The sequence below is a fragment of the Squalius cephalus genome (assembly GCF_949319135.1).
Source record: "Squalius cephalus genome assembly, chromosome: 17".
NCBI classification, from domain to species: Eukaryota; Metazoa; Chordata; class Actinopteri; order Cypriniformes; family Leuciscidae; genus Squalius; species Squalius cephalus.
Genome location: NC_137138.1, coordinates 16,892,524 through 16,919,273, shown reverse-complemented (window position 1 = coordinate 16,919,273; position 26,750 = coordinate 16,892,524). Strand labels below are relative to the sequence as shown.

General features: G+C 36.8%; 1 protein-coding gene across 6 annotated transcripts in view; it reads right to left on the bottom strand.

Annotated features, from left to right (window-relative positions):
- Positions 1 to 26,750, bottom strand: part of cadm1a (cell adhesion molecule 1a) — a 279,212-nt gene that overhangs the window by 234,090 nt on the left and 18,372 nt on the right. The window lies entirely within an intron of this gene.

Here is a 26,750-nt window from a genome sequence, read left to right as displayed (position 1 = left end):
TTATAATGGTATTTTGGCAATATTGCGATTAAACTTTACCTCATGTAAACAATACTTTGATCAAACTAATGCGATTAAGCTCATAATCGTAGTAAACAATCACAAAAACACACTGTGGCGTAAGCCTATTTCAATTGCAATAAATAGACATGTAAAAACCTTTATTACTGCTCTGACCATGACCGTCCTATACACGGATTCTGTGTGTTGTTCAACTTTATGAATGAACTAAAGTTTTCCCTCCATTGTTAAACTGTCAACAACTCGCTGCACAGTCTCTGCTCCGTATCTTGATGCAGAGACGGCCCAAAGAAAGCGGTGGAGCGTACGGAAACCCATTACAGCGGCATAGCGATGTTCATCACGCCGCAGAATGGCCTTTCAATACATCCATTTTGATATGAAACAGTATCAGCTTTTAAATTTTGTCATTAAGAAATTCGAACAATAAATACCATTTTGTGACTCTTTAATGTGTTGTGACAGATTGCTGAAGCGCCTCAGTTCAAGTGACACCTGAACCAATCATCTCTTCCTCTTCACTACTAGTTATAGCATGAAATAAACATGAATGAACATCAGAAGGCATGTTGTTTCCACCACAGAAAGATGTCAATACACATTTTTCAAGTTCAAGTACACCAACGTTAATCTACTAACTTACTGTCTGTTTTGTTTGTCAGACAAAATGGGGTATAGCAACAGGCACATAATATCTGCATTATGATTGGTCAGATTCCCTGTGAATTTAACTCCCGGCAAAGGTTGAATTCCTTTCTGGTTTAGAAGTCCGTGCACTACCCAGGGAGTCATTATAGGGCGCACATGTCATTATTTTCTTACAAAGTATAAAGTGTCCCAGTATTTATTTTAGGCACAAGCTAAATGTACAAATTTATGTTCACTATACTGATTTAAAAATTGTAATATGCACACATCCAAAAACTTTAGGAAAGTGCACGATCAGATAAAGTACTTTACTAAAGAATTAGCAAAAATCGGCACACTTGGGAGTAGCAGTGGCAGATATTTGTTTATTCTTAGTGAAGCACTATATACTGATTCTCATCATAGGAAAAACTGGTAAGTGAAATGAGACAGCCAGAGAAACAGTGAGGTGAATGAACATGGCTGATTACCTGAAAAAGCAATCCGTCACGATGGGCTGGAGAGTAGATCACTCAATCTGCTCGGTGAGAGCTCAACGGGGGATCAAGAACCAGCCCCGCAGTGCTGAACTGCCCATCTCTCCCCCATCAATCAACCCAACTCCTCCAGGAGTAACAACCAGGCAACAAAACTTGCCGTGGTGACACACAGAGCAATTACAGTTTACACAGTGACACAGTGGTGCTACCCATATGAAACTCACAAACAATGAAGGGCCATCTCCTACTGTAGGATATCTGTAAAATTGAAATTTTATTTTTGACTTTCTAGAGGTAGTATATTGAAGAGAGGACAGGAAAATGAGATCAAAAAGTGTTGAAGTAAACAAATCTCATGAATTTATATGGATTGTACTAGTTGGCGATTTCACATGAATTTGTGTGATCGGACTAGTATGAACATATAGGCTAGGATTTGTAGGTAAAACATTCACCATGAAGATTCATCCCTAAACTAGGGATGTGCACGAGTACTCCAGTACTCGGACATGACAGCAATGATCAATCACGAAAACGATGAATTTTTTTTTTTTTTTTTTTTCTGATTGGTTATTGTGGCATTTTGGGTAGTACCTGAGGTCTGACTGGATAGTGTTAGACAGCATGTCGTCCAGACTGATGAAATACAGAGAAACTCTGGATTTGAAAGCGTGCAGTGATCATACATCAATCGATTCTGTTAAATGTGTATTATTTTTGTGTATACTCACAATAAAAACAAAGTGTTGTGCTTTTTGCCAAATAAAGAAAAATAAACACGAAGCGAGTTCTGCCTTCTCTCTGTCAGTGTAGTCCATTCTGAAACGCGTCCGAAAATGAACAATAACTCAGCGAATACTCAGTCAAACAGACATACAGACACACAGGCATGAAGCTTGAATTCTCTTCTTTTAAATGAAGTAATTTATATAAAAAAAACAAATATTCTCAGTTCATGTAATCTGTAAGAAAAGAGCGAGATGTCAGTCGTTCTTATCTCATCTAATTATTTTTAATGTGACTCCGCCCACGGAGAGCGCGCGCTATTCAAACGCAAATGACTGAGGTAATCCTGCAAACTTGTGAACGCCTCCATATCAGCTCGAGAAAACACAAGTTTAATCAGATCATTGTAGCCTACTTGTTTACACCGTCTCGCAGCGCTGTGAGGAATAATAATAATGGAAAATGTACCTCAGAAGTGCGGGTACTTCGAGGAGCAAGGATCCGACTGAGCTGAGGAATACTGTAGTAAGTTTTTTTTCCTTCTCAAGTGAATCGCGTTTCTGTGTGAATGAATGAACGGCAGCCGTAGAGATGCGCGCTGTTTACCACAGCTCGCAAAAAGACAGTTTAAATTTTAAACGCGTTTCTGTGTGTGAATGAATGATGATGTTTTAGCAAACTGTATTGCTATACTGAGATGAGTAAAAATCGACTGAAATATGTTGAAATAAAATGTAGGCTATTTGTATAAGCAACGTATTAAACTGCAAATTAACATTTATGCCCTAATATTTCATAAAAACAACGTTACAGTCAGGCGAAATATGAAAGACAACATTTTGTTGACTAGATTTGGGTACAGTTTTTACTGTAGATTATACTGCCACATCAAATAAGCTTTTGTTTAGCAATTTCTGCTCATATGTTATATATATATATATATATATATATATATATATATATATATATATATATATATATAAATAAAACATACTATTTTTGTCAAAAATAAAGTCATCAACTAAGATGTTAGCTGTTCCAGTGTTGGCTATATTCAAACTAATGAATACATATGATAAAATGTAGGCCTATAATCATTTTTTTACAAAGAAAGAGTACACTTGAAATATTGTTGAAATTGTAATTATTGTTGTAATTGTAACCTTTTTAATAAAACAGCAAAACATATTTACAAGATAGATATAAGCAAAATCTTAAATGGTCAATATAAGTCTTCTTCTAAATATATCTTTTGTCCTTGCATTCATTCTTGTGGCTGAAGTGTCACACCTGAATGAATGGCTCATTATGCAGAGTCATTACGCATACTGGGTGGGACATTGTATTCTCAGGTGTAAACCACTCCTCGTTCATGCCCCCCTCGCATATTGGCTTTCCAAGCAAAACCTGTCTTATAAAACAATACATTGATTTAAATTGTGTGTGAACGATTAGGCAGGATGATTTTCACATCATTTTGAAGCCAGAACTCGAAGTGACAACATTCATTTTTATTTTTTTCAATAACCACGCATAAACATTATTCTCTTAAAAATTCAAACATATACATGCATGTTGCTCGCATGTTATGGTAGCCCTGTTTGTGCTATATAGAGTGAATTTACACCTTTGCCATTATCATGTTTATAAATAACTGAAAAAAGCACAAATGTCAGAGCATGTCAGAACATCTCCAGGGCCCAGAAAACCCCTCAGACCCCAGAGGGTTAAAGACTAATCAGTGGGGTTAAGAATTTTCAAAATGAGCATCAGTTGCACTTCACTTGACTTAAGAAAACCAATGGCTTGATCCAATCAGCCAATGAAAGGCTGTTCAAGGCTAAATCCAAAGCTATTTTACTTCAGATTAATTAAGAAAGAGATATGGCTCAGTATTAGTGCCATTTAGTACAATGAATATCACAGACAAAATACCGTAGGTATGCATTTGTATATACCTGTACTAGACATGTGCAAGTCTTTGCCCACCCTGGCCCCACAGCAAATATCAATTGATTGCAAAATTGGTGCGATGTTCAATTCAGCTCCAGATTTTGAAGGTGATCATGGTTTTCGGGCCGCTTGATATCCGCTTGTTATTTAGAAAATAGAAAGCAGTATTAGAATGTGACCGTGGTCTTCATAAGCATTCAAACAATTTTAAATTGTTCATACGCAAGAAAATTCGGTACACACAGCTGTATCCTCACGCCATTACTGAACTAAGACAATACTGAACGGACAAAACACACAAAATTACGTCAAAATGACAGTTTTGGCAAGTCTCCTCAAAAGCACAGTCTTAACTGAGTTAAAAAAGCAATAAAAAGTCTTAATGGACGTAAACGGTTCTGAGAATATTAGGACTGTCGTCACGGTGAAGGAATTTAGTATTTGTTAATATTTTGAATTGTTCTGTTTTCAATTTCATTTTAGTTAAAGTTTTAGATTTGTTGTGTTTTTGCCATTTGTATTAGTTTTATTTTTTTTAAGTGTCTCTATAGTATTTCATATTTTTGTATTTATTGGTTTTAGTTTATTTAGTTTTAGTTATTTTAGCACTTTATTATAGCTGGAAAAATAAATATTCAATACACAGCTTGGATAGTAGACCACATTTAACATTGAACAAATAACACACTTCACTTAAGAAATCACACAGAAGTTACTGGCTTCAGCCCATACACAATGTAGGTTTGAGTAGGCAGTTATTTCACTGACTCTGCAGCTGTCACTGCTGTCATACCACAATATAAGTAGACTAAACAGCATGTGAACTTCCCATAATTGCGAACATTTTAGCCTGTGGTAAGGATACTAAATATTAAATGAGCACCAGGGTCTCTTCAATTTTTTTTTTTTTTCAGAATTATTTCACTAGTCCACTTAATCCATCTCGTAATGCACAGGGGAAATTTTGTGTAATGTGCTGTAAATATGTATAAGAACATTACAGGAGCACCTTGTTCCCTTTGAACGAAGTTCAAGTGACAGCAGGAAGAGGAGAGCTAACCATTTCCTGCTCTCATTAATATAAACTGAAAATGAAAAATTCCTCTGAGCGCTAACCCTCCCCTCTAGCCCCATTCTGAGAGTGACAGGGTCACTTTACAGGAGAGATAGCTTTGGGAAAGGATGCTCAGGGGTTAAAACGGAATCCCATTCGGTATAACGTTACGGATCCTTCATTTCGCCGGTATCTGATGGAGGCCTCCGACTCGGCCCTCCTCAGCCTCTCTATGGAAATACACTGCTGCCTCTCCCCACAGCCCCCTGTGTCCTCAACAGATAAATGCAAGGGAGAGAGACTGAATGAGCCTCTAGAAATTATCCTTCATCCACGCCAGCAAACCAATTACCATGACTACGATAACCCCATTTTCCAAAAGGGGAATGTGGCATGGTGGATGCTATGCCTTTAAGAGGACGCAACTGGCCTATTAAAAGTCAGTCATAGTTACTTTTTTCCCCATCTACCCAGTCGCATCACCCCTGCCTGCCGACGTGCTTCCTCTACCCCCCCCACACACACACACCCCGCCCACTCTAATGTCGCCTACCTTTCCCTCCCCATAAAAACACATTAACAGCAGTCACACGCACTGCGCCTGGTGTGAAAGTGACATTTTTCTAACAGCACTTCATTTACATTTTCCTACAGTATCTTTAACTGATAAATGTCATTTCAGTTCCTCCTGGCTATAACTCATGCTGTTCGGCGATGAGTAGCTCTTGTTGTGGTGCCAAACTTCTGCTGTAAGCTCACAGCTTTGATTTATTCCTCCTGCCTTGCTCTGACAAACTTCCTGATTTATGCTTTGTTTGGGAAGCTTTTCGATTTCTACCAGCGTAGGGAAGACAGCCAGTGCTGCAGAAAGGTAAGGATTAACGTAAAGGTAGTCAGGGAGAGACATCCTAAATCAAGTTCTGCCGTTAGTCTTTGAGGACGTGCTGTAATTTAGGAAATTTATTTGATCAAATTCTCATTTTCTCACAAGTCATTTGCAGAACACGGCGAAAAGTAAACTCCGATTATTTTCATCAGTCGGATGTAAAAAATCTGACGCTGTAAAATAAATCAATAAATCTCTTGTCGTAAAATACATACTTCTTGTGAGTGCACACAGTGTATCTTGCACTGGTGGTTCTCGATTAGTTCTCGAAGATTTAGTATTGTACTTTGGATATAATTTGGAGATCCAACACAGTACTACACAAATCAAACATTGAAATATCTCATTTGTTTACTATATAAAAAGTACATAAGTATGAATGGACAAGAACATGAATAGTATAAAAGGCAAAAATATGCAAAATTAGACTAAGCAGAAAACTAACTCCTCTGTAAATGCATAGGCCTAAAAATTAGCAGAAGTGTGATTTACATATCAGAGACATATCATATTGTCTTAAATATTAGACAACACATGAAACAAACACTAGGTCAAATTATGTATTTTGCTGTTAAATTTGAGAAATGGCCACTTGTTCGGGGAGCTTGATCACTGAAAATGTCAAAAAAAAAATTATTATTATTATTATTATTATTATTATTATTATTATTAACTGTATAAACTATAAAAAATACAATAAATGTTCATATGAACACACTTAATTTTATGAATTATCTTAATTATATATATATATATATATATATATATATATATATATATATATATATATATATATATATATATATATATATATATATATATATATATATATATATATATATATATATATGCCTTTTTATTATTTCCATTTATTTTCCCCTCTCATTGCTGTCCATGACTTTATCAGAACATGTCTGGGTTTTTGAGTTGTGACCCATAAGGCCAGAAGTACTAGCCCATACTTTTTACAGCCACTTCTGTGACAAATACATATCAAAAACAATAAAAGAGCTTAAATAAAAATTTCACAGATATGTGTGTGTGTGTGTGTGTGTGTGTGTGTGTGTGTCTGTCAGGAGTTATTAAGCAGAGAAACACACAAGACAGGAGTAGTGAACTTAATCCATCTTGTTTACTCTTCACCTCCATTCTCACACACACATTACGTCAGAACACAATACTTCAGACTTCCTCTTCAAAATAGCAGTCAATAAAATTTACAAATAAACACAGCATATGCCACTATGTAAGCTCTAAAATATTAAAGATTTCTGTTTTTTATCATGTAATAAAAAAGCCTTCAGCTATTTGTACAAAGCATTGCATGCAGCTTGAGTGAGCTCTCTTGGAAACCATCCTAACCATTTCTCTCACTACTGTAGCAATCCAGCTCATTCTGAAGGTTAAACAGGCCTAAGACGAACGGAAGGCTAGGGACCTTTGCCAGCCTCGAAGATAAATAACTCCAGTAGACATGTAACTCATTCATCTACACCAGGTTTCACCGTAGCCTGTTTGTGTAGCTCTGTGGAGCTGATCTGCTTTGACTGGCATGCCTCCAAAACTTGCCTGGTAAAATGAATCAGCAGCAGGTTTTCCTTTTTTTTGCTCAGCGCCGTCTCTACCCTGTCTCTATAAACAGTTATAGCACTTGGCTCTTCACTACAGATCTTTATTTGCTTTGAGTGTATAATGCTTCTCTCAACACGCACTCTATAGACCTAGCAGGAGTTTCCTTTAGCTCGGGAAGGGGAAAAGGACAGGGGTCTCCTAAAATGCTGAAAAATGGAGATCGCAAATCCCAAGGTCACAGAGAGAGTTTGCAAGCGTGCAGTTTTCCCGTAAAGTTCCTGTAAAGCTTTTCTGTCATTTTTTTTGTTGAATGTTGGTTAATTTAGAAAATGCAGAAAGCCAGGTGCTGTGACCAACCAACCCTTAAAAAAACATACAATACAAACTGCTGCTGCTGACATGAGGTTTATCTGTATATTTAGCAGTTTTGAGTCAGGAAAAAAATATGTCCTTGTGTTTTTGTCTGACACCAACAAAAATATATCAGAGAGCAAAAAAAAAAAAAAAAAAAAAACACACAAAGAGTATTATAATATACAAAGCAAATATTCTTGCAGAATGTATACACTGCATAAAAACAGTATGCAGGCAAGTCTAACCAAATATCTATGAAAAAGGGATGCAATGAAAAGAGATCAGCAGTGAGATCAGCAGTGTGTGCAGCGAGTCATGGCTTCCATTTGCACCATTCTGATCTAAATTCCCTCTGCACAAAGCATGAACAATGTCCAAGAGTGCAGCAGTGATGGACGTCTGCTGGATCCAATAAGCAGTGACAAAGCAGGAAAATGGAAAGGCAGCGGCATTAAGAATCTGCACACAAGTGGCAAGTGCTGTGTTACACTTTAATTGAGGGTGCTGCATTCACATAATAGCTGGAATAATACCAAGTATTGTCATTTAGAGACACAGAGAAAGTGACAATAGGAGAACAAGATATGAATTCAGACATCAGCAGGGAAGCAAACAAAAGGCTGTTGAGAAATAGTAGAGGAACCAAGCAAATTACATCAATACAAGAGATAAGTGGAAAAGCGGTTAAAATGCAAGAAGATTGAGGCTCCAAGAGAGAAAAACTAAATTAGTCCGTCATGGTTTAACATGCACGGAATAAGAAGAGAAGTCATAATATCTCCTGAAAAAGAAAACAGCAAGTGAAAAAATAAAAATAAAAATGTGTTAACTCGCTCTCAAATTAAAGGGTTAGTTCACCCAAAAATGAAAATTCTGTCCGACGCTGGTCATGTGTGTGATGCTGGCCAATAGTGAGCCTACGTTCTGACGTGCAACCCAGAGGCGCTGCGCTGTTACACTACGTGAACTCACTCAGAGGCCCACACAGAAGAAAATGAATAGTTGAATAAAGTCGTTATTTTTGGGGGGGTTTCGCACAAAAAGTATTCTCGTCGCTTGATAAACTTAAGATTGAGCCACTGTAGTCACTTGGACTATTTTAACAATGTCTTTACTAACTTTTCTGGGCTGGCAGATATCAATTACCTTGCAGCCTATGAAGGAGTGAGCCAGCTCTCAGATTTCATCAAAAATATCTTAATTTGTGTTCCGAAGATGAACTAAAGTCGTACGGAGTTGGAACAACATGAGGGTGAGTAATTACAGACAGAATTTATTTTTGGGTGAACTAACCCTTTAACCCTCTGAGGTCGACAAACGCGCCGGCGCGTTTTGCTGGATTTTCTCCACATTGTAGCACTATAAACTTAAATTTCTCCGTCATTTATGGTCATACAGAAAAAAGAAATATAAAAAAAGAATCTGTGGTATTTCTACTTTTGTATGTGTCCACTTCCAATCAAATCAAAACATTGTGCTTTTGTAAAATAAAGAAAATAAACAGTGTGTGCGTTCTGCCTCTCCGTCGCGGTGAACTTTTTTTTCTTGAGCACGTCTATAAACTGAAACAAAACTCAGCGAATACTTGTCACACATTTATGAGCCATACACCTTTATAAACATTTAAGTGTGTACTTTTAAATGATCGGATTCAAAACGAAAACAAATATTCTCTGTTTAAGTAATTTGTATAAAACCAACAAGATGTCCAGCTTCTCAAACGCTTCCTAATTATTTTTAATTCGGCCACGCCCACTCGCGCAAAAGACATTCACATGCAAATCTCCACATGGAACGCGATCGCCCTCATTACCTCAACAACAAAACACTTCACTTCACTTTTCGTCGAGTTTGAAAGACGTGCCTAAGCTTACATTGGATTTACATCAGAAGAAGAAGAACGATATTTGAAGACAAGAAAGATAAGGTAAGAAATTCTTACATATTAGTTTGCTATTGTTGCATAAATTTCACATTGCAGTTGAACTGTTGCTAGATATATGGTGAATATTATAATATTTAGACCAGTGTTTACTGTTACTGTGTTTGTGGATATCTGCTCAAACGTAGATATGTATATGGTAGGCCTAACCATAATGTTTTATATTTGATCGCGATCGCGTTTTAATGTATCATATTTTTGATCGCGATCGCGTTTTAATGTATCATATTTTGGAAAAGCAAAACGCTCCAAACGGCTTCATGTTTTTACTATTATCTCATTTCATATCATTATAACGAATGGAAACATTTGAAGTAACATGATAATCAATATATTTTTCTCTAGCTTAGTTGTTACTGAAATCTTTTTGAAAATATATATAGGCTGCTATATTGTTATTATTTTATGCAGCACTGCGCATAGCCTATACCTACAAGGCACAACAAAACTGGTGTTCATTATATATTGTTGGAAACATTTGTGTGAGTGTGTGTGTGTGTATTCTGTGAATTTTAAAAAGCAATTTTAACAAGAAAAATCTAAAATGTATTCCCAAAATCGTGCAGGCCTTTCTCTTGATATCAGTATGTGCACTTTTTTTTTTTTTTTTTTTTTCAGGGCCCAGATGCCACTGAGTCCTGCTGACTTCAACATTCACAGTACATGTCTCTGTACATGAACATGGTAAAGTGAAAATCAAACACCTTAGAAAATGAAAGGTATGTACAATGTTTTTAGGAATGGCACAAAGGTCTCTTTCTTCAATAAGTGCTTTTTTGTTGTGTATCTTTGGATTATGTTGTGTTGTAAATAAATCCAAACAATTTTAAAAGCCATTCTTTTTTAAATCTCCTCATTCTTTGTGCAAGGTTGGTCAGAATGATGGGCCCTGATAAGCTCCTAATAGGGCCATTAGGGAGGTTCTTTGTCTTTCTCAGGTGTGGAAAGCTTTCATATTAATGAGGTGATCCGCCCCTTCGCATATTGCTTTCTAACACAAAACACGTCGTAAAATTTTTAAATCAATATATTGTCTTCTCTGAATGAGCAGTCAGGGTGATTCTCACATAGTTTTAGAGCAAATATTCTAGGCTACGTGATACAATTTTCAAAAGTCTTGTGAAAAAATAATCAGTATGGGTTTCATGACCTTATTTCAGTGAGAATTTATTTTTGTATTTTCACAAACCACGCATAAATGTCATTATCTCAAAACTACAAACTTTTACATACATGCTGCTGATATATTATTGTAGCAGAGTTTGTGCTGAATACAGTGTAATTAGACTTTAGCCATGAAAATGTCACAAGTAACAGAAATAACCACAAATGTCAGAGCATGTCAGAACACCTCCAGGGCCCAGAAAACAGCTCAGACCCCAGAGGGTTAATAAAGAATCCATTGACATGTATAGAACAGGGTTCTCTTATATTTTCCTCTTATAATGTATTTGTTGATGTTTGTCTTTACCAATTAATTTTTCATGCTACAAAAATAAAACACTGACATTTTGAATTCAGATTCCAAATCTAATGAATGGCTCCAATTCTATAAATTAGAATTAATTTAGAATTAAGTAACTATTTTCATGTGACCAAAAACAACAATGAAATAAAGCTAAACCATACCGGCATGAAATAGGTTAACAGTGTTTATTTTTTATTTTATTTTAAATGGAAAAAGTTCTAAAGAACTGGTTCTCGAATCGATTCCCAATCCTAGTAGCACCACAGAGGAAAATCTAAATTGGCTCGAGCATTTTTATGTTTTTGCTACTTTGACATACACAGCCACTAGGTGTTCAATCCAAATGGTTAGAGGCATTTGTTAGATGATGTGCTGCCCCTTTCAACCATTTCTTTTGATTGCTGTCTTAAAAAAAAAAAAAAAAAAAAAAAAAAAAAAAAAAACACAACAGATTAATTGTGGAAAAGACTCTTTAAAACGATCAACAGATTTGTTTTCCTTCAAAAAAAAAAAAAAAAAAAAAAAACGCACACACACACTGTGTTTGACAGTTGACAAACCATTAATGTTTCATGAGAATAACCTCCAGGTAACAAAAGGCCAGATGGTATCAGTACCCAGAATTTCACATCTTTATAAATTTTTCAACGTGCGGTAGAAAGCTTTTTATAGAATTAAGATATGTGTGAGGCTCCAGGCACACAACAGTGAAATGAAGACAAAGGTTCAAATTAAGCAAAGCTCTCTTCTCCACAGCGAACACACATCAAATAAAGACGGTTCACATTGTGTCAGTGCCGTCAAGTACTCCTGGATTTGATTTGACACTTCCTGGAAGTTTTGTGATACTTGGCCGTTAACGCAATCAACTGCGATCCTTCCCTGACAATTAACTGATTTAAACACCTCAGGGCTTGGGTTTCACTTGTTAAAGACGGCTTAAAATCCTATAGTCAGACAGACAATCAAAATAAAGTTGCTACTCTTTTTCCCGGTGGGCTGATGCCAGACAGAACAATCTTTAGTCATAGCGCTAACATGATGAGACAGGGTTCCTCCTTGATCATCCGGAGAGTTAATGCAGACTCTTTTTATGATGATATCATTTGTATTCGCCACAACTCAACAGTATCAATTACGTTCTCAAGTGCTGCAGTGTAGGTTTAGCCTGAGCTTTTACACTCCCAACTTAACTCATTATGGCTGTCAAATGTGGGAGAAGCTTATTAAATTAACAAGCTTTTCCACCCAGCAAAGTGATTTAGCTTGATTTACAGTTTGTCAGTGCTGTAAACAAAAACACAGGCTAAATAGATGGGAGGAAAAAGTTAGGCACAGGCTTGAAAGTAATTGATTGAGATTTCTATCCACTGTAGACTTGTGATGCCAAGTAAACACACCTCAAAATACTAAACTAAAGGCCCATTTACTCTGACAGAGATCTGAAGTCAGGTGCAAATTTACCATTACCAATGTGACAGTTGTTTTCGCTGACAAAGTGGATAAGTTTAACTATGCAAATATGCAGCGTATAATGTGGCAACTACAAAATCGATGTGAAGACACTGCAGCTTCTACATGGTTTGTCTCCATTCGATATTAGGGTTAACTAAAACCTAGTCCTATAATGACCAATAATTATGTTTCACGCTGTGGCTGATTAAGCAAGATTTGCTTAAACTTGCATTTAACAGTTACTAAATTATTACGTGATTTTAAAGAATAATTTTAAGTGGAATTTACATGACAGCAAAGGTAACTGAAATGTATAAGAGGAAATAAATAATAAAAACATTAAGATAACCCAGACAACTGATGTGCATTCCCTACGTGATTAAAAAAGAAAGGTACAAAAAGAAATGCTAACTAACGATTCACACACCAAATAACCGCTAAATGGTGATGTGATAATAAATAAATAATTCAGCAACAAGAAGGCCTATTAGTGACAGTACATGTGTCAACAAGTTTGTGCTTTTAACTTATGCTTTCACCATATTTCTTCTGCCAAGCCACCTAGACTGCAATTCTTCACAGCAGTTAGGAGCACTTCCTCCAATTGCAGGATCAGTCCTCATGGAAAGGATGGAGAAGGGCGTGATGGCTCACAGGAGACTGAGGCAAGGGCAGAATGGACACCCATGATGCTGTCGGGAGGGTTGCTGATGATATCTTTCAAAACCGGTCAGCAGCTTCGGCTCTGAACAGAGGCGTTTGGGGAGCGGTAGAGAAAGATGGCCTCCCACATGATCAATTATCCCATCTTTTCACACTCTCACCAGCATCCTCCTGTCTCCAATGACCTTTCTCATCTCTCAGATCCAACTTGTCATATTTAGTCCATTATCTGGCTTTAGGCTGGTCTCAGTCTCGGGCCTCACAGCAGGAAGAAACGTTCCTCTATAGTCTGCTTAGACAACTAGGACCTTTAGAGACGAATTAACAGCTCTGACGCTACGCTTTCTATTAAAGAAGTGAGGTGTCAGAAGGCAAAGATACAGCTTTGCAAGCATTTAAGGGGAGGCAATGATTTTTATCTTTAGATCTATTTGTACACAAGGATGTTGTGCCAGCAAAAATGCAAATGACTCCCACATATTATTTATTTTTATCTAAATATCAAATGCCATTTCAGAAGAGATGATGGACAGAAAACTGCTGTTGTCAGTTTTTAATGGTAAATTAGAATTAGTTTGTCTTCAAGAATGTAATCGTTACATTGTGTGTGTATGAACATTAGATTTGGGATATGTTTTCAAACTGAAAAATGCAAGCCTCATGCTTACTGTTTGTTTTAACCACAAAATAGGTCTGTGCAAGTATTAAAATATATAATGTAAAAATAAACTACTTTACAAGCCATGTTTCCACATAGTTTTTCAATGAATAAATTAATTTAAATTTCTCATGAAAAAATTATTTATAGGCACCAATATAAAGTAAGTACTACTAAACTGAAATATGTACAAATAGCTTGACTACATGTAGCCACTCCACAACCTTCATGACATTAATGAATTACTTCACTGAAATGCAGTCGTTAAACTGATTCCTTGAATTTCATCAAACACTATTCTTGCTCAAACTAATCTATGGCCATTGGCCAAATAAAAAGTGCATTCAATATATAAATGCAATATTCATTATGTTCTGTCATTTTATATCGTCAAAAAAAGCATGTATCGGTTATTTAGTGAGGACTTCTGTGTCTCACATCAATAGCTATGATGTGATACACTGCACATCAATAGCTCATTCTTCTTAGAATAATGTGATGCATTTACTGCCCAAACTTTGTTTACAAAGTGACTTTCTAAAGAGAATTACAGACTTGAGCACATCTAACCACTCGTTTATCAGAAGATGACTAAATGGCTTGTTGCAGAACCATGAAACTTCAATTACAGTTGGGCACTTTAGCTTGAAACCTGGAGAAGCCTTGTGTAGTCACATAAGGACCTCCATGTGATTCTGAGAGACAGGTTTTCCAATTTCATGTTGGGGGAATAAGAGGTTTTACACTTTGGGATGTACATCACTGTCATTGGGAATGTGACCCACAACAAAATTGCTATTGATCTGGTGCTGCAATCATGTTAACAAGAGAACAGTCCTTGTAGGCCCATGAAGCTATCCAGGTGTGTGTGTGTGTGTCCATCCATTCATCCATGAGGCTATCAGTCAACGTGCACTTACTTGGCATTTCCCATCAATGTCAAAATAACTGACTGAATTGTTTTGAAAATGAATAGGCACACTTTCAAGAGGAAGTTTTAAATGTGCACTCTTTCTCTCTTTGGCCACAATCTCTGAGCATTAGGCTGTCAAGAAACACTGGATTTTCTCCAATCTAAATAGTAATTACTTGTTCGCTCCCATCAACCCAGCCCATTCTGCAGCACTTTACGGAAATAATAATCGAGACGTGTTTTCAAAAAGCTGTGCGCCAAGTATGACATGCTAAGCAGGTGGGTCTCAGCTGCTCGCCATTCCTTGACCATTCTTTTCCCCTCACATGGCGATTTGTTCAATAAATTGCTGCTTCAAGCCATTTCACATCCTAACAGTAGGGCAATTAGACATGTGTGCACGAAACCTTCCAGTCTCATTAACATTAGCTGAGAACTGTAAAATGGAGGCTAATGGGAGAGGAATGAGCTGGATTCATGAAACAGCTCTAGCGTTGGAAGACATTATGGGTTCAGGGATAGCCATAGCATGGGCGGCGATCGATGGAGTGCTTGAGCTGAAGTGATGGTATTGCTTAGGTTGCATGTCTCTGGACTGGTGTGAAAATGATAAATTTAAAGGCCTGTTTGGCAGGGTAATTAAAACGTTTAGACTACACTGAGCTGTCGTTTTTCCTGGTAACCGTTTGAGACAAAGTACCTCAGATAACCTTTGTTTTAAACACTTTGCTTGAGGATTTGCTGGCAGTACAACAGAAGAGTCCTCCGAGTGTCTTTATTAAACGTAGTATGAGTGACAAGCTTCTGTAGGCTAATTAAGTGATGATGCAAAATTAATGGTACCTAGTATAGTGTTGCCATTGTTAACTAAAACAAACTGTTAAATGTTTCTGTTAACTGAACCAAAACTGAACTTAAATCAAGTATAAATATCAGAAGAAAAACTTAACTTAAACTAAAATTGTTGCAAATAAAATATAACTGAAATCGGAAATTATAAAAATAGAAGTAGGGCTGCCCCCTATTAGTCGACTAAAGGCTTAGTCGACCAAATTTTTGTCAGGAATTGACAGACACACAGTCCGTGACGGACAGATCGTTAACAATTGGTCCATGAGGTAATTATGTTGGGCAGGAAATCCAAATGTGTCATTCATCAACCTCAAATATGGCTTATCAATTGAAACATGCAAGTAGTAGATTACATTAGCAGTTTTATATGCCCCCTTGCTCTAACATTAACCTAGATAAATGTGTGCTATTATTAGGTGCATATCCAAGTGTTCATGCGATGTGTGGAAGCTAAATTAGTACCACACTTACTACTTGATGTTTATCTTAACATGCATTTCTCTCTATAAACGAATCCACTATACTGCAGTGCGGAGATGACAAGTCAGCAACGTCAACTTCATCTTTGCTTAGAAAACACTAGTTTATTAATAAATTATTGAATTGTACAGACAGTCTCCTTTGTTTTTGTTTTTTGACATTCATAATCATTACTTTTGCTGGTGCATTTCTCATCTATCTCTCTCTATACAGTATGCAAATAAATGCTATAATTCTAAATAAATGAATTATTCTTGTTGGGCGGTACTTTGCGTCCACGTCATACATTAAATAGCGGATTATCCCTTACATCATAAACGTGCGACTCTACTAGTCGACTAGAAAAATCTTTAGTTGGGAGCAGCTCTAAATAAAAGCCCATTCAAAATATTAACAAATACTTACAGTATATAAATAACACTACATTAGTATTACAGCTCTCCACTTGCATTCCACTTTAATACACATTCATAGCACCAATATAAAATAGGAATACAGGATTTGACCAAAAAAGTAATAATAATCATATTGGAACTATTTTGACAAATACTGCAAATGTGATTTCAAATGTGATATGATAAAAAAAAAAAATTCAGTGCTGAAGATATTTTGGCTAAAGAAATAAAAAGATCAAAAGCATAAATATCACATTGAAGCAGCATCTCTCAAGTCAAATAGGGATTGTGAAAACTACAAACTTGCGAACAATGACTTTTGTCTCCAAATGAAGTCACGTTTTGCCTACATACCAATGTCTGTAGTTCTTCTAAGGGTTCACACTGGTTATTTTTATAAGAACCAAACTCAGAGCTCTCTCATTTGACCCAAAGGTTCCTACACATAGTACTTTAACTTTAAAGTGAATTTTTGGTCCACTTCAGCTGTACTCGGGCACTTTTCACTCAAATTTATTCCCTGAAAAACCAGTCTGTTTTGAATACTTTTGTAATATGATTCTTAACTATTATTATTAATATTGAACATTTCACATTCACAAATGCAATTTAATAGTTAACATCACTATGAATTTAAAGCAACAACATATCATGAGCATCATGTAACCCATTAGTAGGATTCAACACCGGAAAAAAAGAAAAGGAGGAAAAAACATCTCCTTGGGTCTGAGCTCACCAAATACATATAAATCACAACTTATAATAGTATCTGGAGTCGCGGGTTCGGGGTCTCACAACTTGCATTAATCAAAAAAAAAGATTAATAATTTTAAATGTGTGTCTGCACTTGTTTAAACTTGTCTACAGTACTAAAAATAAAAAATAATTAAACCACTGAATAAAATAAAATATGAAATAAAGTGAATTAATGAATAATAAAATGAATTAATGAATGAAACAATCAGTTCACTGAACAGTAACTGTATTCACTGAAATTTCTCTCACTTCAATTAAACATGCATGTATCACTTTGCAAACATCACATGAGACTTTACAAATCACCACTTGAAAACAAAATATATCATTCATCAATGACAATAAAACTTTTTTTTTTTTTTTTTAATTAAAGAATCAACCTGTATGTGTACACTGAAGTCTGAGTACACTGAATGTCTAGCCACTGAAGACTCAGTTCAGTTTGTGTGAATGTAATGGACTCAGTTCAGTTCATGTGGAAGTGACTCAGTTCAGTTCGTTCGAATGTGAATGCCTACTGCAGTCTTTGCTAGCCTGGTCCTACAAGACTCTCGTACATTTCATTTGTACAGAGAGTCTGGCCACTCTCCATTGACAAGCGTTAACTTCCTTGAAGGCGGGCACTCTGTTGAAGTTTCAAACTATCGGATCTGCCCAGAGCCACTCTGGATCTGCCATAACCAATCGCTAACGTTTGGTCGTGACGTACCCTACAACTCAAACTAGCGCACAACCTCAACATCATCGTTCCCAGCCATTCCCTCTGTTCGCTGATTGGACTGCCAAAAAATTGGCCAGAGAAAACCCAAGAATATACAGCAAACCCAGAAGGAAAATGAAAACTGAGCGGAAGTACGTAGGAGGGCGGAGCCAGGATAAGTCTTTGCAGGAATGAATGATAACAAATCTTTTTTTTCCTTGTGAAGGCAGAGTCCCCAGATGACGCAATTCCTCCACAGTGGAATCCAGCGTGGTTCTCCCTCACTGCGCGAATCCAACACGATCATCGAGCGTTCTATTGCACACTTTATACTCAATTATGAACAACATTAACCATCCACATTGTCTTAAATAAACAAACACAAACTTAAACATTATTTCTGAAAATATGAAACAATTGTGACTTACCTAATGCAATAAAACAGTTCAGACATCCATTTAGAAAAACATTGACGACGATTAGATTAACGATAGCCACACATGTGGCTCACATCTCTCTCTTCAATGAGCTGGCGTGCATGTGACGTCAGCACCCATCGACGCAATTCTTTATTATTTTCATCTCTCAGCCAAAACAAAATAATAAATAAAAATAAAATAAAACATATGACTGAAAATTTCATGCATTAGGTCATGAAAAATATAAAATCAAAACAAACAACAACAAAAAAAAACATACATGAAAATACATAGGAACACAATTCTTAATTAATCAATTAGCCTCAATTAATTGGGTGGGTTACAATCACGTATCAGATTGTGTGTTGTATGTGTAGTACAAACAGGCAAAGAGAGCACTGGCCTTTCACTGTAAAGCAGACTATGTATTTATTTAAAAACAAAATAAAGCCTTTAAATGCCTAAATTATGCAGCCCTGAAAGGAAGCTGTTATAGTCTTAGCAGGGAAGTGAAGAAAAGCCAGGTATACACTAATTTACGCTATAATTATGCCATTACTAAGGTAAGTTAATTACTCTCCAATCAACCATGAATGACAATGCAACATTATATTAAGAGACCCCCATGCACCTTTATAAACAAGAGCTATTCTACCTGGATTTGCTTTCTACTTTAATTACAGCTCTGCTTATGAGAGGTCACGTTGTTGTGGTGCCAGTACACATAAAGCTCAAGGGTTAAATAAACAACAAGCTTGACTAAATGAAAGCTCCTTGGCCCACAAGTCTCATTCTCAAAGCCAGTAAGTTTGACAGGGGTCAGATTAACCAAGCTTTAAATACCATCATCAGACCTCCGGAGAGCCCTTTTCCCTTGCATTTATTTCAGGGCTACAGAATTCCCTGAGCACAGAGAGATGGATGCACATGAAATATTAATGGAGTGAAGTAAGAATGCAAAGTGCATTGTCCTGAGACTTTAATTTTACATATCCTTACAGGGCAGTTCTTTCCTGCTGTGCTTGTTAAATGAAAGAATTATGAAGTCCAGCCTGGTACACAGAGCTTCGGCAGGGGAATTAGAGGCTCGCCGTCATGTGACATACAAAAGCGGCTGGAAGCAGGGATCTCATCCCAAAGAGACATATGGCAAATGAGAGCTTTACTATGTAATCACACAAAACAATACATCCTAAATGCTGGTTCAGGGTTTTCTCAATTGTTGGCCTAAAGCTGTCCAGACACAGTAAAACAGCCCTGAAGCTAGGGCTGTATATGATGCTATATAGGGCCTATATTCAGCTGTAGCAATACTAACGATCCTGCTTTATCATTTATACCACAGAGTGTTTTTTAAAATATTATACTAAATACAAATCCAACAAGAAGCAGAAAATAATAATGTTAAATAATAGGCTGTTTTTGCACTGATACTTGTCTTACCATTTCTTATAATCAATTTTCTATTGTTTTGCACTCAAATTTCACAAAACAAAACCATAGTTAATTAAAAAACATTTTTTATTGCATTATCATACCTAAAGTTTTACATAATTGCTTTTCAAAAGATTGTCCTTAAATGCTCTTAAACTTAGGAATACCAAGGCAATCATTCAGACGTTTGAATCCAAACCTGTCACCCTCTGTGAGTTTGTATTATATCTATGATTTTAAATCATGGGATTTTCTGCATGAATAAAAGCATATCCTCTAAACAAATCCAGTGGCTGACAAGCTTTCAGGAAATCAGTAATGTTATTGACCTCTAATAATCAGTTGCAGTGCTTCAGTTTCAGCAGAACATAATTTTCTCTCTCAGAAAAGATTGATACTTAAATATATCACTGGGCAGTAAACTGTGCCAAAATGGCTGCAGTTCATAGAAGCTCACAGCAGGAGGTCACCTCCGAATGCCGAAGAGTTTAATTTACACACTCTACTTTTCCAATTTGCCCTTTGCCCTAACTATGAATTTCTTTGTGACAACAAGTAGCCAGACTGCTGTATCCATCCCTTGCAGAGGATGTCAAGACACCAGTGATTTAGCTCAATTCTGTCTGGGGAGATGGAGGGAAGCTAATGATGGATGTGTAAAAGTAACATTAGTGATGAAACATGCAATCACAAACACTCTATAAGAAGGACATACAGATGGTGGCTCAAAGGGGGAGGTCCTGCATCAAGGATAAGCTGAACGCTGCACATCTGTCAGTCTACAGCAGTCACAGTGGGACCCACTTTACTGCATCTCCTCTATTAGCCTTCCTAGCTAAAAAGGACTAGACCTGGGCTGGCAGCAGAGCTGAGATCAGGCCCACTGGGTGTGTGGTACAGATGATTCATCAAATCCTGCTTCATATAGAGGAATTCAATCAAGGGACAAGCAAGGGTAGAGTGCACGCTTGGCCTTTTAATAGTAACAAATATTTCAAAATGCACTTACAAGCCTAAGCACAGCACAATACAAATTGCATGCCTGAGATAACTGCACCAAGTTGACTTATCACAGCGTGAGCAGACAGAAACCAAACTGAAAAATGCTAGGGCAGGTTTTTTTTTTGTTTTTGTTTTTTTTTACTTCTAAAAAAAGAAAATACTTTATAGAGTTAGTTCAGTGCTTGTGGTATTCAAGAACGAGCTCTTATCCAAAGTTACTTTGGGCCTAGAGGTTTCAATACTGGAGCTCAAAATTTTAACCGGGCTAACATTTACCTCATTTGTCCCAAATATTTTAACAATACAGCTTCAGTGCACACCGTATAAGGAGAGCAGAATAGCTGACAACTGGGAATGAGTTTACTCTATGCCTCATATATTATGCACAACAATGGAGATACTCATAGAATTAAATTGTATTATGTATGCATCTCATTCTGAGTATGACAATAGAAGAATAAGGATAGAATTTTGAGACACAGATTTACAAAAAAGCTATGATAACTCTGTCTGTCTGTCTGTCTGTCTGTCTGTCTGTACCACCTCTTTCTTTAGGTTTAGACACATACCCAACTCAGCAAGGTCACTGCAGCTTTCAAAACAAGTTCTGCGTTTGCAAATTATCAGCTTCAGTGCAATCCACTTCTTGGCTGTCTTGGCAGGATAATTCATAATCTCTAAAAAATGGGAAAATAAAAAGCAAGGGAAGAAAGAGCCACGTTGCAACAAAATCTATCTGACAGCAACAAATCAGGATGCAGACACGAGAAGTCTGCACCACAAGCATGCATCCCTGTTTCTAACATTAGACATAAAACCCATGCAAAGCTGTTAGATCGTCACAACTGAGCAGCAAGCACACTGTATGTGATGCTCTTAACTCTCAGGAAAAATGAACACTATCACATTTTAGACCATTCTTTTGTACCTCTATGGTTTGTTTGAATTGCAACAAATATTTCAAGGAATTTAATAAAGCTTTTTGAGAGCTGCATAACTTCCGCTGCTTTAGGTTTTTCCATTGCTGAATTTTTCCCATTCTACAAGCAGCAACAATTGAGCTAGTGTCAATCAAACAACACAATTTCCATCAGGCTGTCAAAGTATAGGGGTGGATGACGGCTGATATGGCTTCCCTAAGCTGTCCCTTAGGTATAACGATTCAATGGATTACAAAATCCAGCCAATGCAACTGCATCGATCTTCAAATTGACTATTATATAATGAATCATTCCAATGAGCAATAACTGATTTAAAATGCTAAATTACAAAACCTACATATACTTACTAAAAACATGTATGCTCAACAGCTAGAGAATACCCATAATGCACTGTGAGGGTCATACTGAATGAACAAGAGTGGTGCAGGTATGACATCAGAACCCGGAAGTCTAATTCACCGCTGGTTCCTTCGAGATTTTCCTATGGGGTTTTCGAATTGTGTGTAAAATAAGACCTGTGGTAAACATAACTTGACTATACTTTGACGTCTTGTTCTACAACGTAAATTACACACGTCCATAGCGAAAATGTAAACGTGTTATCTTTCTTGACTGTTTACGTTCACTTAAGACAGAACCTACTATGTTTAGTAGGATACTCGCCTGAAGTAACAAATTCACACAAACATTATGTCAACATGCCCGTCTTGGCGAGTATCCTGGTGAACATAGTAGGTTATGTCTTAAGTGAACGTAAACAGTCAAGACAGACAACGCATGTATACAGTATCAGTATACTGGATCCGTGCTTTAGCCTATGTCTTAAAATGACAGCAGCCTAATATTCCTGCTGTCTGTGTTTTTAATGTTAATCAAAAATGATTAATCTTTCATTTCTACATTAAAGATTATATATTTTTTTCATTTGATTATTCAATTTCTGTAACTGAAAAGCACAGTTTATTTTATTTGAGCTTTTGCTTGTAGTTTGATTAATTGTGTGTGTGTGTGTTTGCGCGTGCATACGTGCGTGCGAGACAAGGAAACAGACAAGGAAAATAAAATTAATCAATGATGCATTAAATTGATCAAAATGTATCATAGTTTCCACAAAAATATTAAGTAGCAAAACTTAATATTTTGATAATAAAGAAATGTTTCTTGAGCAACAAGTCAGCATACTATATTAGAATGACTTCTGAATGATCATGTGACACTGAAGCTTGATTCAGAAAATATCTTTGCCATGAAAGGAATAAATAACATTAAAACTGTATTTTAAAATATGAAAACATTATTTTATTTTAAATGGTAATACTACAACTGAAGCATGTACATTTAATGTATACACTTGATTATTTCTGAAGAACAGAATTCAGTATTAATTTATGAATTATTCCAGATAAAAACTTCCAAACATATACACTTGCCATGATATCACTATGATGTCATCCCATACCATGATGCCATCCCACATTGTCATGATGGGTCTCTGTTAATGTGGGGCACAGTGGAGACAATGTCATATTCATGGTCTTCCTTCCTCTTCTGACCCCAATACTCATTAGAACGACTCTGGCATGAATGGTGCATTATCTGGTGTCCATTCCTCTGACCACCCCGTAATTAATTTACCATTCTATAGTGTACACACATTCTGTGGCAACTCCCTGCATGCTTTGCTCTCACATTGTTCCATAAAATTCAATGTCTGCTCACAAGGCTTACGCCTCTCTCCTACTCTCAAAGAAGCGGGGTCAGTGAAGCAGGTAGTGTTGCCATGGAGACAACTTTCTAGTTTATTTCAAGCACCCAGGTGAGGTTGTAACCTTGACCCGTGTTATTATCAATAAGAATTATTGTAAACCGTCACACTCTTAAATCGTGCAGCCGCGGTTCGGTTCCAGAGAATGAAGACGCCAAGAGAGAGAGAGAGGGGGAACAGTGGGCCTTTCATTAAATGGTGAATGAGTCAGGGCTCTTCTGAAGGATCTGTAGGGGTCTGCGATTGCCGCAGCTAAAGCAGTGCCTTCACCCTGTTTGCTTTGCAAGGCCACTCGCCACCGTAAAAAACTTCGCTTTGTGCCCTGACCCCCCGCACGCCACTGCCTCTCTCTCCCACATTGTCATAGCCCATCCTCTGGGTCTTGATTCACGTGGGCAAACAAAGCCAGGATAACAAGCTATGTAAATGCTAACCAGGGCTGCACAATCCTGGAGAAAAAGATTCGATAACTCATTAAAAAAATGCAATGTAATTTAAATTATATTTAAATATATTTAAAACTGAAAATAATATAACAAACATAAGTCTTTCACATCCTTTTTGTGAGAAGAAAGCAACCCTACAATTTTTAGAAGTGAAGAGCAGTGTTTAACTGTAGCATTACATAAAAAGTAAGTGTGATTTTAACAGTGCATACACATTTCGCCATTTGTACATTGCGATTTTGTACTAAGATAATTTTGATATATTGTGCAGCCCAAATGCTGACTGTAGCTCAAGGTCTAGAATATGGATTCTGTCGTGAATTAAGTAAGGTACTGTAAGTGTGTGGCCACACAGAATTATACTGGGGGTCGATTCAGCTGCAGAAAACAAGGACAAAACTCTGTGCATTCCGCATTTAAATGTCATTCTCTTTCTAAAAGGGCACTTTAAATTATTTATGTCAGTACTAGGCCAACTCTACATTGTTATTATAATGCAAGGTATCATTTTAAAATCAATATACAGTATGTGAACCAAGCTTTAGACTTAATGCAAATTATATATAATTTTTTTTACAAAGAAATGGGAAGTAACACATTGAATTAAACATGACATTTTGCAGTAGAAAAACTGAAATACTTTATATTGTAACACGTGGTCCAATAATCTTTGCAAAAAATTATTTCTTAAAGTGGTAAATAAAACATTATATTGTAAAAATTGTCTCCAAAGTCGAGCCCTTCAGCCATCTGTACGCTCTCTGTACCTCTGTAGCAAGATGGTCTGAAAGCAAACAGAGAAAATGCGTCACCTCATCCTCCTCAAGCAGCAGTACTCGGTTTTTCAAGCCTGACCATGGTAGGCTGCCATTGGCATCAATACTCAAAGAGAATAGGGAGGAGGGAAGGCAGCTTCTGCTCGAATTAGTGATACTCCACATTCGCCCCAGAGAGCTCTGAAGTCACGGATGTGCAAAGATAGGATTACCGCCAAAGATATTCAAGCCAATCCTTGAACACCCACAATTATGGGCTGAGAGGCACAGCCATATACGCTCAGAGCAGCAGCACTTGATTTACTTTCTTGTGTGCTTATACTGAACACAAATCAGTGGCGTTATGCAACACCAGCTGTTGCCTCCCTTCAGTAACTGCTGCGTCAGAGGGAGATCGCATTGTCGCTCTAAAGGGAACCACAATTCCATTTAATCCTTCCAGCCCTTATAACCATCACTGACTACATGTGCACAAAGTGTTTAACACAATCTGGACAAAACACCCCAAGAGACCCTATCCTCTCAGTTTACAATTTAAAAATAAATAATATTGGCATTGTGGGAGGAAGCCCACTAATTTACAAAATAAAAAAAGTAAATATCTGGGTTACAGTGAGGGGCCTCTTGAATGGGGCCAATCCATAAACATTAAAATCCTCACAATGTCATTAGTACACAAGACATAAACAATGTGTGTTAACATGATTTTTGAAAAGAAAAAAGAAAACCTTCCCAGCCATTTCAATGTAAAGTTATATCCAGTTTTGTAAATATCCAACTGTGTAAAAACTAAGTGTTTTTTATAATATTACAAGCATCACTTTTCTGATTTTAAATCCTTCTAATATTGTCCCTATTCACTGTCATTGAAAATGTCTCACTCTAACTGAAAGAAAAGGAGAGATGGGTTGAAATAAAAATAACAAGAATCCATAAGTGGTAGTCAACATTAGCCACAAATGTTGTTGATTGTGTTTAACTTGGTACTGAACCCAGAACATTTCTTTAATTTCTGAGTTACAGTAGGCCTATATCAAATGACTTTCCATGATTGTAAAAAAGAAAGAAATGAAAAGGTGGGCCCAGAATAGGAAGGGGGGCACTTTGAAGCAAAGTTTATTTTGCCTTGTTAATGCACCCCCCTTCATCAGAGCATGGGTTTTTTTTGTGTCAGCAATACAGTACATGCCTGAATTATAGATTTCTTGCAAATTAAAACTGCAGGCAGACTGTGTGCTTTAGCCTACTGACAAAACTGAAACCCTGGAAGTTGATGCTTGGCGCTTTGCAGATTTGAAGATCAGTCATTCTATTGTGCGCCCCCTGGACCAGAGGGAAGCAAGCAGAAAAGAGGATCTGTTTTTTTCCCCAAGCATTTTCATTCCCGTTTCCATATTTCTGTCCTCCTAAAGGAACTGCTTCCAAAAAACAACTGTGCTGTGGTAACACAGACCAAAACTCTAATTACATTTATGGGCTTGCTTTGCAGAAGTCATAATTATACTACCTTTATTATGCAAATTAATAGGCTGATTTCAAAGAATTAATTACCCTTGTCCAAAGTTTGATTGGTAATTGGCTGTTTTCTGGTTCCAGCTATTTTTGCTGCTTTCTTTGTACAGTTGGGGCATTTCAGACTTAAAATTCTGAGAGGAAAATTCTGCAAAACAGAAGTGATTGCTTTCATCTTGATTATCAATACATGCCACTTCTTAAGTGGCAAGATCATTTCTACAACCCCATACTCGTGCAGTTGTAAATGAATAAATAAACAAAATTAAATTAATTGCTGCAACCCTTTTCTTATCACATGAGTGCCTTTAATTGGAGTCATTTGCATCGCTCATCTGATAGGACTAACTTAATTTGAAAGTCTCTGTTGCTTTTAACCTCCATAGAGCTGAAGGAAATCAGTGGAGTGAAGTGATGCAGCTTTAAGACAAAGACTCAACTCAATTCTTCCTTTTTATTCAGAAGGAGTCCACACAAAAA